Consider the following 16,563-nt stretch of genomic DNA (forward strand, 5'->3'; position numbering starts at 1 on the left):
TATTATAATATATTATTATATACAGTATTTATGTTATTTTAATTATTATTACTTAATCATGTTTAAGTTTAAGGTCATGTAGCAAACAACAAATCACGTGATTTTCAGGGTAGTTCAGGTGTTACGTGTATATTTAAAACTTGCGATCTGCTCCCTGAGTGGCTGGCTGCAGTTAAAAAGGGGCGGTCTCATCCAGACATTTAACATCTGGACGAGAAGCGAGCCGCGCGAGCCAGGTGGAAAAAAAGTTGTGCGGCCCAATCAGAAAGGAGATTTAAACGTTTACTCGCATGTGTTTGGCCGAAGCTGCTGTCAAGCTTGAGCAAGGGGGCGTGGCCTGAGGCGCTGCCCTGCTGTGTTCTTGTCAGTTGTCTTCAGTCTCCTCAGAGAGGACACTTTAGGAAGCATCTAGCGACTTGCAAATCTACGCTTTGTAATCGAACACTCGGACCTTCTGCTCGCGCGGCTCCACCAAGGTAAGAACAACACTTTGACACTTCATGTTCAGCTTCGTCTTTGCTGTTCGCTGCTTTTTCCTTCTTTTTCTCCTGCGCGCGTGCACATGCTGGCGCGAGAAGCTGTGTATAGTATATATTGGCGTGCGCGTGCTCTCCCTTGCTGACACGCGCAGTCGTGCCCGCGAGCTCTGCAACTTTGCGCACAGTGTGACGATGGTGATGAAAATGATGATGATGTGTCCACTGTGCACGCTTCGTGGTGATTGTGTTGTTTTCCTGTGATACACTCCTTATCTCGTGTGTTTAGATGATGTTTGTGTGTGGACCTGGCAGGTCCAGGCGATGATCTCATTGTTCTTTGTGCTGTTGCTGCTGTGTGCTGCACAAAAAGGTGCACAAACATCTTAATGGTGCTGAGAACAGGTCGGAGCTGTCGTGCGCGCGCGCCAGACTTCGCTTGTCGACAATGAACGCGCCTGTTTTTTTTGGGTTTTTTTTGCAATAAAGTCATTGCTGCTGCACAAGTTGTCATTCTTGGCGGGTCGGGGCCAGACTGTGTTTGGACCTGGTCTTGCTGGATCGCAGCTGCTGCAGTCCCATCACAACAGGATGCTCTCCTCTGAGGGTCCACTTTATGTTTGTGTTGTTTTTGTGGCCCTTCTTTGTCAAGCTGGGAATGTTCCACATTTCATGTAGTATCAGAGCCGTAACAGAGGCGGGACAAGGCGGAGATGTGTTCCCTGCAATGTCACGACTGGAGAGTGTGTTTAAGACTCAAGCAATCAACACAGTCTGTCAAGTATTTTACACGACAGATGTTGTCATGTATGTGTGGCAGTATTCCGCTTTGCTGGGTTCTGTGTTTAAGGCACATAATGTTAGGTGCAGGGATATCCAAGGTGCGGGGCAGGGGCCGTTTGCAGCCTGAAGCATGTTCAGGAAGAAAAAAAAAGTTGAAATGTTGACGCTAATAACACAAATCTGTATTGTAGACTGTTTTTATCTGTAACGTCTCAGCTTGTTGAACTGTTTTTAGCCTTTTCTGCTAAATTGAAACATCAAAATCACCCAGCATCCTTTAATTTTTCAGTAGGCAGTCCTCAGAAAAAAAGTTTGGGCACCCCCACTGTGATGAATTTATTCATTCACTCATTCATCCATCATGCTTGCATGTCGTATTATTACTCAGCTTGTGTTAGCATGTGACATACACATTGACATCACATGATGTTCCGGCTCCTTTTGCACCCGCTGTTCTCTGTGCTCTGATTGGTTGCTTCCCCGGCAAGCGTAGCCAACGAAGCGTTTCATCCCGTGTATAATTTTATTTCCCATTTCCATTCTGCCATTTGCTTTCCGTTTGCAATAGCGAGGTCGTCGTCTGCGGGGCTCCCGTGTGTGCAGATGGCATCTCCTTAACGACCCTCAGGGTAATGGTGGTTGAAATGGGCTCGAAGCGGGCTGAGGACTCGGGATGGGGGCGGGCCCTGGGGGGACATTGAGCGGTCCTCAGTCAGATAATGTGCCAATGTGCACGACATGGGCGTGCGTGGTAGTTTGGAGCAGTGGCAGGAAACACGGAAGCATTTCAAGCTCTGTAAAACAGGAAGTTACTGAAGTGCTTTTATACTCGCGGGAAAAGAAAGTCCCGTGCTGTGTCTCACGTGGAATTCCTTGAAAGTACATTTCAAGAAGTATACTTTGTACTGCGTTGGTTGATATTTTTTATATACCGGTTTAGATTCTTCCAATGATGAAAATGACTTATACCGGGATAAACGAAAACAAGCAGAAACATAAGATGAGTCAAATGCTGTCATTGAGAGGAGAAGGAACATTCGTGTGGGGAAGTATTTACCCGGCGGACCTCTCGACCTAAACAGGTGGAAATGGTGATAAACGGCGACAAAAGTTGTCCGAATCTCCTCTTACAGAGCGTGAATGGAAGCTAGCAGGGGTTAGCTAAGTGTTTGGTTGTGTGTGTGTGAACTCGTGCTCGGTGAGTATAGTTTGACAGAGTAGATTTGTGACTTTGACAGCGTAGTGATGTCCCAAATCAATTTCATTGATTGGAAATTTGGAAATATGATCACAATATATCACAACTGGACTATTCAGGTTACCTTCTTCTTCTCTCCTTTTTATTGGTGAACTGCAACTTCCGTCTTTGTGCACTTACCATTGTATGTGAGTGTTTTGGCATTCGTCATATAGCACCCGCTCTGAGTTCATAGCGAGGCCGCAGGAGGAGGAGGAAGAGATGGTGCGAGGCTGCGGACCACAGAGCTGGCAAAGGGTCCGCTCAGACTGGCTGACGTCCTGCAGAAACATGAAGCTCTGCTGGGCTCGCCAGCCTATCATGTGATGTCTTTGTCGTGGGGAGGACACCCCAGGTGATGTGAATGCATGGAGGGGCTTCGGCGGCCACAAGGACCTCCTCTTGGCCTCAGCTTGTTGTTCAATGGCGGCAGCGGTCACAAACTGAACCCGAGTCAGTTTTCACACACTGAGGAGTGTGATTGGACCTTGTCTGCATTCTTACCTGATGACTAAGTGCTCTACCCACTAGCCACCTCCATGTCGTTTATTTAAAACCTCATAAGATGAAGACATCACCGCACGCTCTCTTGCTCGCTCGCTCGCTCTAATGGAGGAAAGGTCTGGAAAAAAGGAAATGGCCTCAGGCATACATTCTGCTTATTGATTGGTTTGTTGCTCCAAATGAAGCCTTCATCACACCACGATGAAGGCAAAGCTGACGCAGCGATGATGGGTGGAATTATCGCTAAAACAAACTAATGCAGTATTTTCTCAGTATTTTCTCAGTGGGCACTTCATTAGGTACGCTTTGAATGTTCTATATCATCACATTCATGCTTATTCTTCTCACTCCTCACTTTTGAGGTGTTAGAGGTTGAGTTGAGGATGAGGATTGTGTTGTGATTGACAGTTGTCATGTGGTGAGTCAGCGGGATTGAAAATAAACTAATGCAGTATTTTCTCAGTGGGCACTTCATTAGGTACGCTTCGAATGTTCCATATAATCACATTCATGCTTATTCTTCTCACTCCTCACTTTTGAGGAGCTAGAGGTTGAGTTGAGGATGAGGATTGTGTTGTGATTGACAGTTGTCATGTGGTGAGTCAGCGGGATTTATCCAAAGTCAGGCTGCTTCAGGTCCAAAAGTTTGAGGAGTTGAAGAAGACATTTGTAAAGTTTTGCCTTTGACAGTGTCTGGCTGCAATTGTCTGGCTCGTCACATCTCTGCTAAAGCAATTAGCATCACAGCGTGAAGGGGGAGAGCGGGGGTGGGAGGGTGTTGCTGGAGGGGAGGGGTGCTTGTAGTGCAGAAGTCCTTGTGAGTCATGATCCTTTATGATCCTTTCATTGTTGCTCATTGCTCTTCCCCAAAATGAAGCTTTTTATGCTCCTGAGATGTGAAACCAAGCAAGAAATTAACTCCTCCTCCCCCCCAACCTCAATGTGTGCCTCCTTCCCCGTCACATACTACATTTAAGTGCTCTTTTAATGAGGCACAAACCTATATCTTGTTTGCAGATCTTCTTAAATAAGCCCATGTCCACACTGATAACATTTTCACTCAATACGCAAATGTTTTCTTTTGCGTGCCTGCAGCACAGTCGTTTAGATGCCACAATGTCCGTCTCTGTCTACTCTGCTGCAGTCACACTACAGGCTTGTGTTCATGTTACGTAAATTCATGAATTTCTTGGCACTGCAATCTTCTGAGATGCTATCACTGTCAGTCAGTCCTCCATAGTTAGGACACAAATCCAATGCGATACACAGCAATACACTAAACACACAGTGGCCCTAAAGTGTGGACACATAAGCAAAAATACATATACAGTAATGCTTCATTCACAGTTCGCAGTTAATTGGTCCCAGACCTGACCGTGATAAGTGAATTTCCGCAAAGGATTCCTTGGGGGGGGGGACTCCATGATGGACGAGTGGTTAGCACATGCTTGCCCCGCTTGGGCATCTCTGTGTGGAGTTTGCATGTTCTCCCCGTTCTCTTCTCTTCTGTTTTTTTTGCTCCCACATTCCAAAAACATGCTCGACTAATTGGCGACTCCAAATTGTTGAAGCATGGCGGAATAGCAATGTCTGACTTTCATTGTTTCCTAGATTTTTAAACATTTTTAACACTATTTTTTGGGCTACATGGCGGGCAGGCCTCACAGCTAGGAGACCCAAATTCAATTCTACCCTCGGTGGAAAAACCTCTGGGTTTTCTCCAGGGACTCCGGTTTCTTCCCACATTCCAAAAACATGCTAGGTTAATTGGCGACTCCAAATTGTCCATAGGTATGAATGTGAGTGTGAATGGTTGTTTGTCTATATGTGCCCTGTGACTGGCTGGCGACCAGTCCAGGGTGTACTCCGCCTCTCGCCCGAAGACAGCTGGGATAGGCTCCAGCACCCCAAATACCATGAGGATAAGCGGTAGAAAATGAATGAGTGAATAATAAAGTCAAAGAACAATTCCTGACACCTGGTAATTCACAATTTGAAACATCTTCTTAATTCCTTGCAGTAACGTGCGGTCAGGGGAGGCAGGTGAAGTGAGTAATTGTCAATTGAACTTTATTATAAATGTATTTTTTTTACGATTCCAATTGTTTAAAAAAATCGCTGAATTTGCACATTTCCTGATCAAATACAGGGGAGAATACAGAGTACTACAGCAGAGAGGCTGCAGTGTGCATGCCTGCCGACTGAGTGCACACTGAGTTGGAGCAGGTGTGTGTTTATCATCGTGTCGCCCGTAATATAATGGTGTAGAAACATTTATTATACACCATTAATTTCTACAGCCCGTGCAATGTCACGAATGTAAGTGTGACATCATTATCCTTGCTAATCGGACAATAAAATATATTGAAATGTCATACGTACCGATGCATGGGAGATGCTTGGCACTGATGAGTATAAGTGATGAATAATTTTACACTAACCTGACACCTGCAAATTGTATGAAATATCATTTGACTTTCTGGCATCTTTGTTAAGATATTGTACCTGGCTCTCACTGCCTCCCTTGCGGCAGCTGACTAGCTCTCTTTTGTCCCACATGAGCTATAAGTGGCTATCACATGCATGAGGTATACTACATGGTAACTTACTCTTTTAAAGCATCACTTAACAATTTTGCTCGCTTGTTATCATTATAATACTTATGGCTTGTCTTCAAAACACTACATGTGTTTCTTGTTGTTCGACATAAACACGTAGTGTGTCCAGCTTTAAGATAGCGATGCTATCACAGCTTGCCGGACATCGTGACTCCACTGTTTTCAGCAGGTTTTTAAATCCATTATTTCCACTGCTGCAACGGGGACCATATCTTTTAGCAATGTGAAAGAACACCTCTTTATAATAGCACAACACTTTGATTTTCCTTTCATGGAGGAACGCAACAGGAAAAAGAAGCAAGCACGTGACCTTTGCGTTGTGGCAGGAGTTGTGCAGCCAGCGCACAGCTTCACACATTCCTCGTATTGGAGTTTGTGCCAACTTTTAAGGTGGTGAAAAATATATTTGTTTGTGCTTTGAATTAGAAGTACCTCCACATTACTGAGCTGCTGCCTTTTCTTTGCTGATTAATTCTTCCACCACAAATGCTGTTGCTTCAACTAAGCTGCCGGGATTCTGCTCCACCAATCCAGTCTCTGTGAGTAGGAACCATAAGGTTGTTTTTGATATGTGTATTACTGTTGATTCTGCTCTGGTGTCTCGTCTGGTTGGAGTTTGCACACATGCTGTGTGTCTTCTGTGGCGCTTGAATCATTTCTTCTTCATGTGAAGAGGGCCTGAGATGTAGGCCATGCTGACCTTTGACCTTAATAATAGTTTCAGTGTGACTTGGAAGGAGTCAAGATGACCGCCACACGTTTCCTCTGTAACGTATAGCAGCATAGAGGAAGGTGTTAAATGAGCATCTTTGAAGCGTGTATGTTTTATTAGTGCTGCATCCATACTTCATATTTTATTGCTCCACCATATGTGCACAATATTTGCCTTGGAAGTCTCCTCCTCCTCCTCCTCCTCCTCCTCCTCCTCCTGGCTGCTCGCCATCACTCTCAGGCTATTTTTAAACACATATTTGGGAGAGGGGGTGTTATCTGGAGGAGGAGGGGGTTCAGTTGGTGTCACATGAATTCCGACCAGGCATCTGTCCAGCCCTCCTCTTCAAGAAGAAGTGTGAGATGTTAAGTTGTCTTTTAAAGAAGACACACAGGGAAAAGAAAACAACATTCATAACACATAGGCTGTCTCAATTGTGGTAAGTACAATGTAAGTTATTTGAAAACTTTTAATAAAAAAAAGTTGTATGATGGAGAAGCGGGAGGGCGGAATTGGCACAAATGGGATGGGGCGATCCAAATGTTGGCAATAATGCTCCTTGACGCGGTTGCAATTTAGCATTAAAAAGGAGAAAAGAAGTGACAAAGTACTTAGGACGACATTTACCCACTTTTTCTTCTATTGACCACTTTCAACCACTATGCTATATATGCTAGATCAGGGGTGGGCAAACTACGGCCCGGGGGCCACATCCGGCCCGCCAAGTGTTTGAATACGGCCCGCCCGTTCTTTCCAAAGTATTTCATTTAAGGTCAACATACAACCTGGCATCATGGCTTGAGCCGACACTTTCATGGTTTGGCGGTTTTATCAATTTTGTTATTTCATGCGGTCTGTTGTTTACAAAGTGAAAAAAGGGACACAAGCACATAATAATAATATTAATAATAATAATAATAATAATAAATAATAAATGTATTCTTCTTCTATTATAAATTTATAACGTACTTTACATCAAATAAATGATCTCAAAGTGCACACATAGCAGATTGCATAACACTTTTACAGATACAATAATTTCGTTATTTGATGCGGTCTGTTGTTTACAAAGTGCTCCTGAAAAAAGGGACACAGGCACATAATAATAATAATAATAATAATAATAATAATAATAATAATAATAATAATGATAATAATAATAATAATAATAATAATAATAATAATAATAATAATAATAATAATAATAATAACAATAACAAACAATAATAATATAACATAATAAAAAATATTCTTATTATAAATTTATAACACACTACATCAAATAAATGATCTCAAAGTGCACATATAGAAGATTGCATGACACTTGTACAGATTTAATAATTTTGTTATTTGATGTGGTCTGTTGTTTACAAAGTGCTCCTGAAAAAAGAGACACAAGCATATAATAATAATACAAATAATAATAATAACAAATAATAATAATAATAACAAATAATAATCAATTTATTATAATACATTTATAACTTACTTTACATGAAATAAATGATCTCAAAGTGCCCATATAGCAGATTGCATGACACTTTTACAGATACAATAATTCCAGGTGGACTGTTTCGTGTAAAATATCGAGTGTGGCCCCCCCGTCAATTTTGTTAAATCAATGCGGCCCGCCAGTCAAAAAGTTTGCCCACCCCTGTGCTAGATAGATAGATAGATAGACTCCCTTTATTGTCATTGCACAAAAACACAGTAGTGAAATTGCCAACGAAATGTCGTTGCCTGGCTCCCATATAATAACAGACACAAAAGAAGATAAGTAATAATAAATAATAATAATAATAATAATGTGGAGAATAAATAGATAGAATATGAACAACATAATGTAAAGTGCAGCGTGAACAGTAAATTGCCCAAATAATTTAAATAATTTAAATAAATAATAATAATGTAAGTAAAGGTAGAGGGGCTTGGCATTGAGCAGTCTGATGGCCAGGGGGAAGTAGCTGTCTCTGAACCTGGTCGTCCTACAGCGGATGCTGCAGAGCCTTCTCCCCGATGCCAGGCGAGAGAACAGTCCATGCTGGGGGTGTGTGGGGTCAGAGCAGATCCGATGGGCTCTAGATACACACCGGCTGTTTGCTATGTCCTTAATGGGGGGGAGCTGGGTCCCGATGATCTTCTCCGCTGTCCTCACCACTCTCTGCAGTAACGTCCAGTCCGAGGCCTTGCAGCTCCCAGACCAGACGGAGATGCAGTTGGTCAGCAGGCTCTCGATGGTCCCTCTGTAGAAGGTGGTAAGGATAGGAGGGGAGAGGGAGGCTCTTCTATTAGAAAGGTACGGAAAAAGAGGATTAGTTCTGAACTGGGTTAAAAGCTACTTGGCTGACAAGAAGCAATACGTAAAGCTAGGAGACACACATCTGCAAGTTTATATATTATGTGTCGAGTACCGCAGGGGTCAATACTGGGGCCAAAACTGTTCAACTTGTACATCAATGATATCTCCCAAGTCACAAAAGACTTGGGGTTTTATTTGCGGATGATACCACTGCTCTTTGTTCCGGAGGGAGGACAGAAGAAATCATGAGAAATGTCAGAAGAAATGGTCACATTAAAAAGATGGTTTGATAATAATAGATTGTCCTTGAACCTAAGTAAAACTAAAATCATGCTGTTTTAGTAGCAGCTGAAAGGACACATACCAGCAAATACAAATAGACGGTGTAGACATTGAAAGGGTGAAGGAAAATACATTTCTGGGGATCATAATAGATGAAAATATGAGCTGGAAACCTCATATTACAAATGTACAACATAAGGTGGTGAGAAACACTTCAATATTGAAGAAAGCAAAAAAAATTCTCAATCAAAAATCACTCCACACTCTTGTTCTCTGGTTCTACCATATCTAACTTCTAGATATGCACATATGATATAGATATACGTAGATAAAGTACAAATTTCTACAGTCGCGATTCAATGATAATTCATCCATTCCATTCTCCTCAGCTTATCCGGGTCTGGGTGGCAGGGGCAGCTGTCTCAGTAGTCCAGGAAGTCCAGACTTCCCAGTCCCCGGCCACCTCCTCCAGCTCAACCGGGAGGACGCCAAGGCGTTCCCAGGCCAGCTGTGAGACATAACCCCTCCAGCGTGTCCTAGGTCTGCCCCCGGGTCCTTCCCCAGGCTGGGCATGCCCGGAACACCTCACCAGGGAGGCGTCTGGGAGGCATCCAGACTAGATGCCCGAGCCACCTCAACTGGCTCCTATTGTGAAGGAGAAGCGGCTCTACTCCGAGCCCCTCCTTGATGATTGAGCCCTATCTTTTCGGGTGAGTCCAGCTACCATACAAATGAAACTAATTTCAGCAGCTTGTATACGCAACCTCGTTCTTTCGGTCACGATTAATCATTCATTCATTAATTTTCTCATTTATCCAATTAATCAACATCTGTTTTGGTACTTTACTTAAAAATGAAAGTATCCTCTGCTTCAGCTACATTGCTACTAATACTTCAACAAACAGAAATGCCTGTGCTTGTGATTAAGGAAGATGTAGTCACCCATGCAATTCTGCATATGGAAGATATTTATGACAATCTTAGTTTGTTTACACACACGTGACACCATTCACCTTTTCCCTTCTGTCACTGAAAGTTGGCATATTTGACTCACATAGTGGCTACAAAGGTTATATTCTTTCAGCACAGCAACATGCTGTGAACATACCAAACATACAGCGTTCCCATTCACTTCTGTGAATAAATAGGAGGATGACCATTTTTCTTGGAACACTCGGCCCTCTGCGTCCATTTTTCTCTTTTTTGACAGAGACATATTGGGGTAATGAGGGTGCCAAAGCACATGTTAAATGTGGGAGCTGTATGGTACGATGACGTGGGTAAAAAGAAGGTGGCTGGCTGCACTTTACTTGCTATTACTATTGCGCCATCCAGTTGTCGTAATTATAACAGCAGTTCATTTATTGAAAAATGCATCTTATTTTTAGACATTAGATAAAATCGTCGGACCAGATTAAACCCATCTGTGGGCCTGATTGATTACAGTCCTTCGCCACTTTGTGGTTTGAATTCCTTGGCTTTACTTTATCATGGTTTGTCCAAAATATATGATTAAATCATGCTGTCTTAGTGGTTGAATATGGCCTATTATTAGTAAAACATACGAATAGTTAAGTAAATGTTATTTATTTTATGCCTTAATTTGGGCATTTTCAAGCATAAAAATGTCTAAATGACAACAAATATAAGGAATTCAAAAGACGCATTCAAAGACGTTGACTTAGTATTCTACACTAGGTGTCAGTCATGTTAGTGTAATATTGGTTGTGCCACACACGCACCAGACTAATCCCTAATAAAAATGCCTAAAAATAACATCCATAATCCACAGCCATCTGAAACTCAACTCTGAACCCCCAATGTCACTTCCTATTTGCCAATCACTCTTCTCCCTCGAGAACACATTTATAGTAACACACGAGCATGAGTATGATTTATGCCTTAAATGTCTTATTTTCTGTTATTATGTCTACGATATTGGGTAATACAAGTGTAAAGGTGACTATGGGGTGTTAATTCATGTCTAGAGGGCTATAATAATGTTAAAATGGATTTAGAAGGTCGTAAAAAGGTTTTCTTTGCTTACAAACCTACTCTGCGGAAATTCACTTGTCATGGTTGGGTCTGGGACGAATTAAACAACCTTCAGATTCATCGATAATTGTTTATTGCAGCACTACAAGTTTTATTATGTTTCTTTGTAAATGGTCCCAAAACAATCATGGTGACCCACATTAGTCTTCGCAGGGTGCTGGTCCCTGTATGTTTGTGGGACCAGTGGTCAATGACTTTGTTGTCGTAGGCTAAGCATTGTGATTTATTTGGACTGTAGCTCAGAGAATGACTTTAGTTATCTATAGTTATTGATGTTATCATTTAGAATTTGGATGGGTGTCATTGAAGCCAATGAAGACTGTGGTTGATATGATTGAGATAACATCGTCTGTCTTCATCCAACATTTAATCAGTATGTGACGATAGCGTATCATTGGCTTTGGTCTCTTCACTTGGACACCGAAGGGAGTGTCCGATTGCATCGATTGCATCGATTGCATCCCTCTGGTAGGATATTTCTTTCAAATATGTATCCAGATGTTCCATCAGTGGCCTCAATAGAAGGTTTGACGTCACGATGGATCCTTTCTGTCTTGAATGAAGACTTGCTGCTTGCGTTTAATGTTGTAATTGGTCGTCTCGTGGAAATCAGTCAAGCACCCCCCCACCTCCCCAACCAACTCTCATTTTACCCCTCAATGCAATCCACTTCCTCTGTCAAGCAAATGAGAGGACATGTGCAAAAGACATAGGTCACTCCTTTAGGACTGAGGTCTTTTTAATTAGACAATGTTCTCTTAATGAAGCAGCCGGCTGAATGACTGAGTCCATTTGTGGCCAGCGACGCCTCTTTGTCTCCGCTGGCTTATAGAGGGCCGTCCTCCATGATGTTTTTTCCTCGCCACTGTATTTCCTCCTCTCTTACATTAGCATGATAATGGTCTTTGGAGGAGGCGGGGCAAAGTGGTGAAGAGCCGAATGCACTTATTACAGCGCTGAATGCACCATCAGTTAAACTAACAGCCTGAATTCCGACATTCATCTCCACTATCATGGACCGCCTGTCACTTGCACAGGGAGCTCAAGGCCAAATTATGAGCCACGTCGAGCTCTTCCGAGTCCGCATCCCTCCCTCGGTGTAATTACACTATGCTAATTCTGCCCCCCCATGCACTTTCCATGGCAGGAACAAGGCTTCCCGACGCCTCTCATGTCAGCGTCGACTGACGGAAATGAATAAATGTGTTAGCATAGCACTGCCGCCACCGCTGGAGGGGAGTTAGGGTGGGTGGGGGTCTGAGAGGGGGAGGCTCATCTGGAGAGTCAGAGGTCATAATGCTCCTGGTGAGGAATGGAGCAGGAAAGGATCTTTGTTGGGTTTTATTGAAATTACACATTCCAAATGATCACACAATTAGTTGATGTGTGGCCACACCCCCTTTTCCTGGAAGGATAGTGGTCATTGTCAGCCATTTTATTAGTCAGCATCACGTTGGCCAGATTTTTCACATTCCTGGGATGTCAGGAGCATGAAGGCAATAAACAGGCTCACCGATGGTGAATACTTTCTGCTCATGTTGGCCAAGGGACTCCTCATCAATGAGAAAGTTATTTTTAAAGGTCCAATACAACATTTTTATATGCGCTTAAGCAGGCATAAAATTAGTTGTGTCTCTGTTTTTCACACTTCTATGTAAAGTCCCAGTTGACATGCACTATATGTGGTAGTTCTCAAATAGTGGGCTGTGAGAGGCAGGAAAGACTTTATTAGTGCAGACCTGCCAACGTGTATCATTTTGTTGTACTGAGCATGCAGTTTGCTTCATTGCTGTCCATTTTGTTGCATTTCACTGGTTTCAGTCTGTATAGTACAGATAAATAAATGGATATTATCAGTTTCTCAATGGTATTTCAAATCAGGGGGATGCGAAAACACATTTTCCCCAAATGGGGGCATGACAGACAATAACTTCTCTAATGGCATTGTTGCCTCCTAAACGCAACAGGGCAATTTTGGCCATTTTAGCTGGTTCAGGAAAAAAATGCCTCATGCTAATCGCTAGTGGTGTCTGATCCGATACCAATCTTGCAGCCAGGAAAATTGTCAGATACCAATAGCATGCCAGTATCAGCACATTTGTTTTACATTTTTTGTAGTGTGGAATATTAAAAAAGGCTTAAACAAGTGATATAAGAACAATAATCAACAACTGTAGGTATGAGAAAAACAGACCCACTTATTTCTTTATGCGTCTGGGGTATAGTTTTATAGCAAGGCTAAAGGTATGCAATTAAGCGTTTATACCCAACCGACAGGGGCTAGTCATCTTTTCTGTTGTAACTAATGACTTCTTGTCGTCCCGTGAGTTTTCTGTGTAATGCTGCTTCAAATGCTCAGTGAATGATGATGATCAAACTTCCCCAGTTCAGTGCCACCGCGGGAAACATGTGCATGACAAGTGAACATCCATGCAGGTTCAGCTGCAACCTATTTTTCAGACTTTAACAAAAAATACACATTATCGACATCACTCCTACTTAATACTTAACTTGTTAGTACATGCTGTTGTTGTGGTCACATGGGTTTTACATGTTTATGAATGTAAAGGGGACTATAGGGGTGCTATTTCTAGAGGGCTCTAATAATGTTACAACAATATTTTGAAGGTCCTTAACAGGTTTTCTATTTTCTAACTATGAAAATATAATGAAGTCTAACCAAGGCAGTTTTTCCCATAGAAAATTGTGATAATGCAATTAATCCGCTCCCAAAAATTTTAAGACAAAACATTTTAAAGACTAAATATATACATACATTTAATATCACTTTAAATGTATTTTTCTACATTGATCAGGTTAGAGAGGTAATTTGAATTGTTGAAGTATGTGAACATGTGAAGTATGTGTTTGCCTCTTCCTGTCTTTGTTTAGCTAATGTGATGCATTTGTGGCTGTAATTGTACAAATGTCAGTGTTAGTCGCTATCTTCATCACCTTTCTAAATGTCTGTCATCTCCACGTGTGAAACAAGAAAAGGTCACAAGAAGACTCAGATATACAAATTGACATGTTGTTTCAGGGTGTCAAGTTTTTTTTCATACATTCATGTACACTACAGAGTGTGTAGGAGACTGATGAGCTGTAGATGGAGTTAGTGCATCTTGTGCAAGGATACATATGTATGTAATGTTTCAATAATTGGCTTTTGCCAGGTGGGGTACATTGTGGTTGTCTTCAGCTGTTCGTTTTAAGTCTTTTTTTAATATTCTGCTCACTGGAGATAAACAGTGTTCTAGATAGTAATTTGATTAACTCATTCTCAATAAAGTCATTTTTATCTGACTGTGATCCACCACCAGACTTCCTGCAGGGTTGATCTCACAAGATCAGCCATTAAATCTTCCATAATCAGTGTTGTCCATATTATTTATTGTAGCCACAAACACCCCCACCCCACCCCTGTGTGTGTGTGTGTTGTAAACCTAGAAAAAATACTGTCAACGTGCAGCTTAGACTAATGCTTGAGCTGTTTTTCCAACCAGAATCCGCACAGACTCCTTGCTTCAATAGCTAGTCAGCTGACATTGTCAGGTCACATGACCCAGCCAGAAGTAAAACATCCTGATCCAATCACCAATCTCTGCGCCAATTCTTCTCTTTGCCGCCGTGCCAAGTTGTGGTTTGGAAGTTGGCCTCTTTAAAGAGAGCAGTCGCTGGATGACGGGAGCAGCAATGATGGATGACACGTTGGACGACCAGGACTGAATCCTTGTGGGTCCAACTTAGTGAACCACTTTTTGGTTTTGCTACAAAGCAAACACACAGCTCCAAGGCAGATTGGGGACTGGAACCTCCTAGAAGCTTCTTGTTGTGCACACCAGGCTTCATCTTCCTTTTTGAGGTTTCATGTTTGGATCCGTCCAGCCGTGTTCCTCTCTCCACGGAGGAAGCCCGTCCAAGCATCCCAGCAGGCGGGTTTTGCTTCAACCTGAAGTGGGCCGCCGTCGGCATGCGGCAAGCAGCCAGCTAATTCGAACCATGACTTCTCTCACCGGTCGTCCAGGTCTTGCTACTTGGAATTAGCTGCTCTTGAGGTCAGAACCTCCATCATTCGCATTTGTGCGAGTGGCGGTGTGTTCTGGTGGTGATCCAAGCATCTCACTGCTTCTGACTGCGTCTTCCAAAAAGGTTAATGGAAGATTGTGACCCATCGTTATGCTGGCTACAGACGAGCTCCATCAATTTGTCACATTTAGCAATAACTATCACAATTTGAATTTTATACGTAGAAGACAACTGCTGCATCGTAGTGTTGGACGTTAAAGGTGCAAGTTGATGATTCCTTTCTGGGAATGTTGGAAACTAGGGTTGCACAATTTATGGAAAAAATATCAGTGGACATTTTCTTGCTAAAAATTGAGTGCCGTTCTATAGGGGCGTTTTTCTTTGCATACACACACAACCACATACCATGTTCAGGGTCAAATGCTTACATAAAAAAAAAATTACACACTAGTTTCTCCTCTTGTTCACTTAAAAAAAAAAAACATCCAGTGGTTACTGTCCCGATTTTTCAATTCAATGCCGATATTATCAGCCAATATTAATCTGATCAGCAGAAATCATACAAAGTTTTAATACTTATTTTGTAGTGTGGATGTAAGAAATTGGACCTATTATGCTTTTTCCACTTTTCTGACCTATAAATGAAGTTAGAATTTTGGATTCTAATTTTAAACAATGCCAAAGTTTCAAATAATGAGGTTTTTACATTTGGAAATGATCCCTGAAAGAAGTTTGAGATGGCTCAAAACGCTCAGTTTCCAAAGGCGTGGTAAAACTGCCCCTTTGTGAAGTCACAGAGGGACGGACAGTATGAGAACGTATAAACCAAAGTAAAACTGCTCATGTCAGCATGCAGATGCCGTGCATGTCACTCTGGTCTTGTGCATTCTAATTTCCCGGCTTGTCTGCGAAGACGCGTTTTGCTTTTTACGCATTTTATGAAAACAACCACGCTGTCGCGTGCACATGTGGTCATGTGCCCGTCTGCCGTTTCTCGTTCCTCTCACTTTGGACCGTGCCAGCATTTATGGGAGACTGCTACCCCATGTTACCTGCACACAGGGTAGATTCTAAGCTAAGGTATACAGTGCATTGTAAAAGAGGATTGTGTTTAATTAGTGGAAGTTTTTAATTGCTAAGCTGAATCTAAGCTCGGTACAGTACACTGATTCTCTTTGTGTTCACTAATTGTTCCTTCTTGCAAAGTTGCTTTCTGCATCACAAATGCTCTGGTTGCTTGGGAGACGCCATTTTCTTGATTACGTTGTTGCAATCTGATAAAAGGCACAAAGATATCAGACCAGTCCAATCGTACTTTGGGGTTTTGTGTGCTTTTTAACGATTAAAAAAAAACACTTCTACATTTTGGATCAAAGGTTTCGATTTTTGTTAAGTTTTTGTTACGTGTGAGCCACAAAAGCTTAAAGTTAAATGTTATTTAGTGTTTTCAGGCAAGTTTGGGGTTACTTTTCCATTTTAATATACACAAATACATTGGGGTGTAATAATTATCCGCTAATCATAATCAACACATCAGCCACCTGAAACACCAGAATCGCAATGGTGGCTAG

General features: G+C 42.1%; 1 protein-coding gene across 2 annotated transcripts in view; it reads left to right on the forward strand.

Annotated features, from left to right (window-relative positions):
- The first annotated feature begins 312 nt into the window (after window positions 1-312).
- The window catches only part of sema6cb (semaphorin 6Cb), an 88,946-nt gene continuing 72,695 nt past the window's right edge, over window positions 313-16,563 (forward strand). For both annotated transcript variants that reach the window (XM_058052965.2, XM_058052970.2), the window contains exon 1: window positions 313-476. The gene's annotated coding sequence lies outside the window, so the exon portion shown is untranslated. The remainder of the gene's footprint in view (window positions 477-16,563) is intronic.

The sequence above is a fragment of the Doryrhamphus excisus genome, linkage group LG5 (assembly GCF_037039965.1).
Source record: "Doryrhamphus excisus strain RoL-2023G ecotype Guam linkage group LG5, RoL_Dexc_Guam_v1.1, whole genome shotgun sequence".
NCBI classification, from domain to species: domain Eukaryota; kingdom Metazoa; phylum Chordata; class Actinopteri; order Syngnathiformes; family Syngnathidae; genus Doryrhamphus; species Doryrhamphus excisus.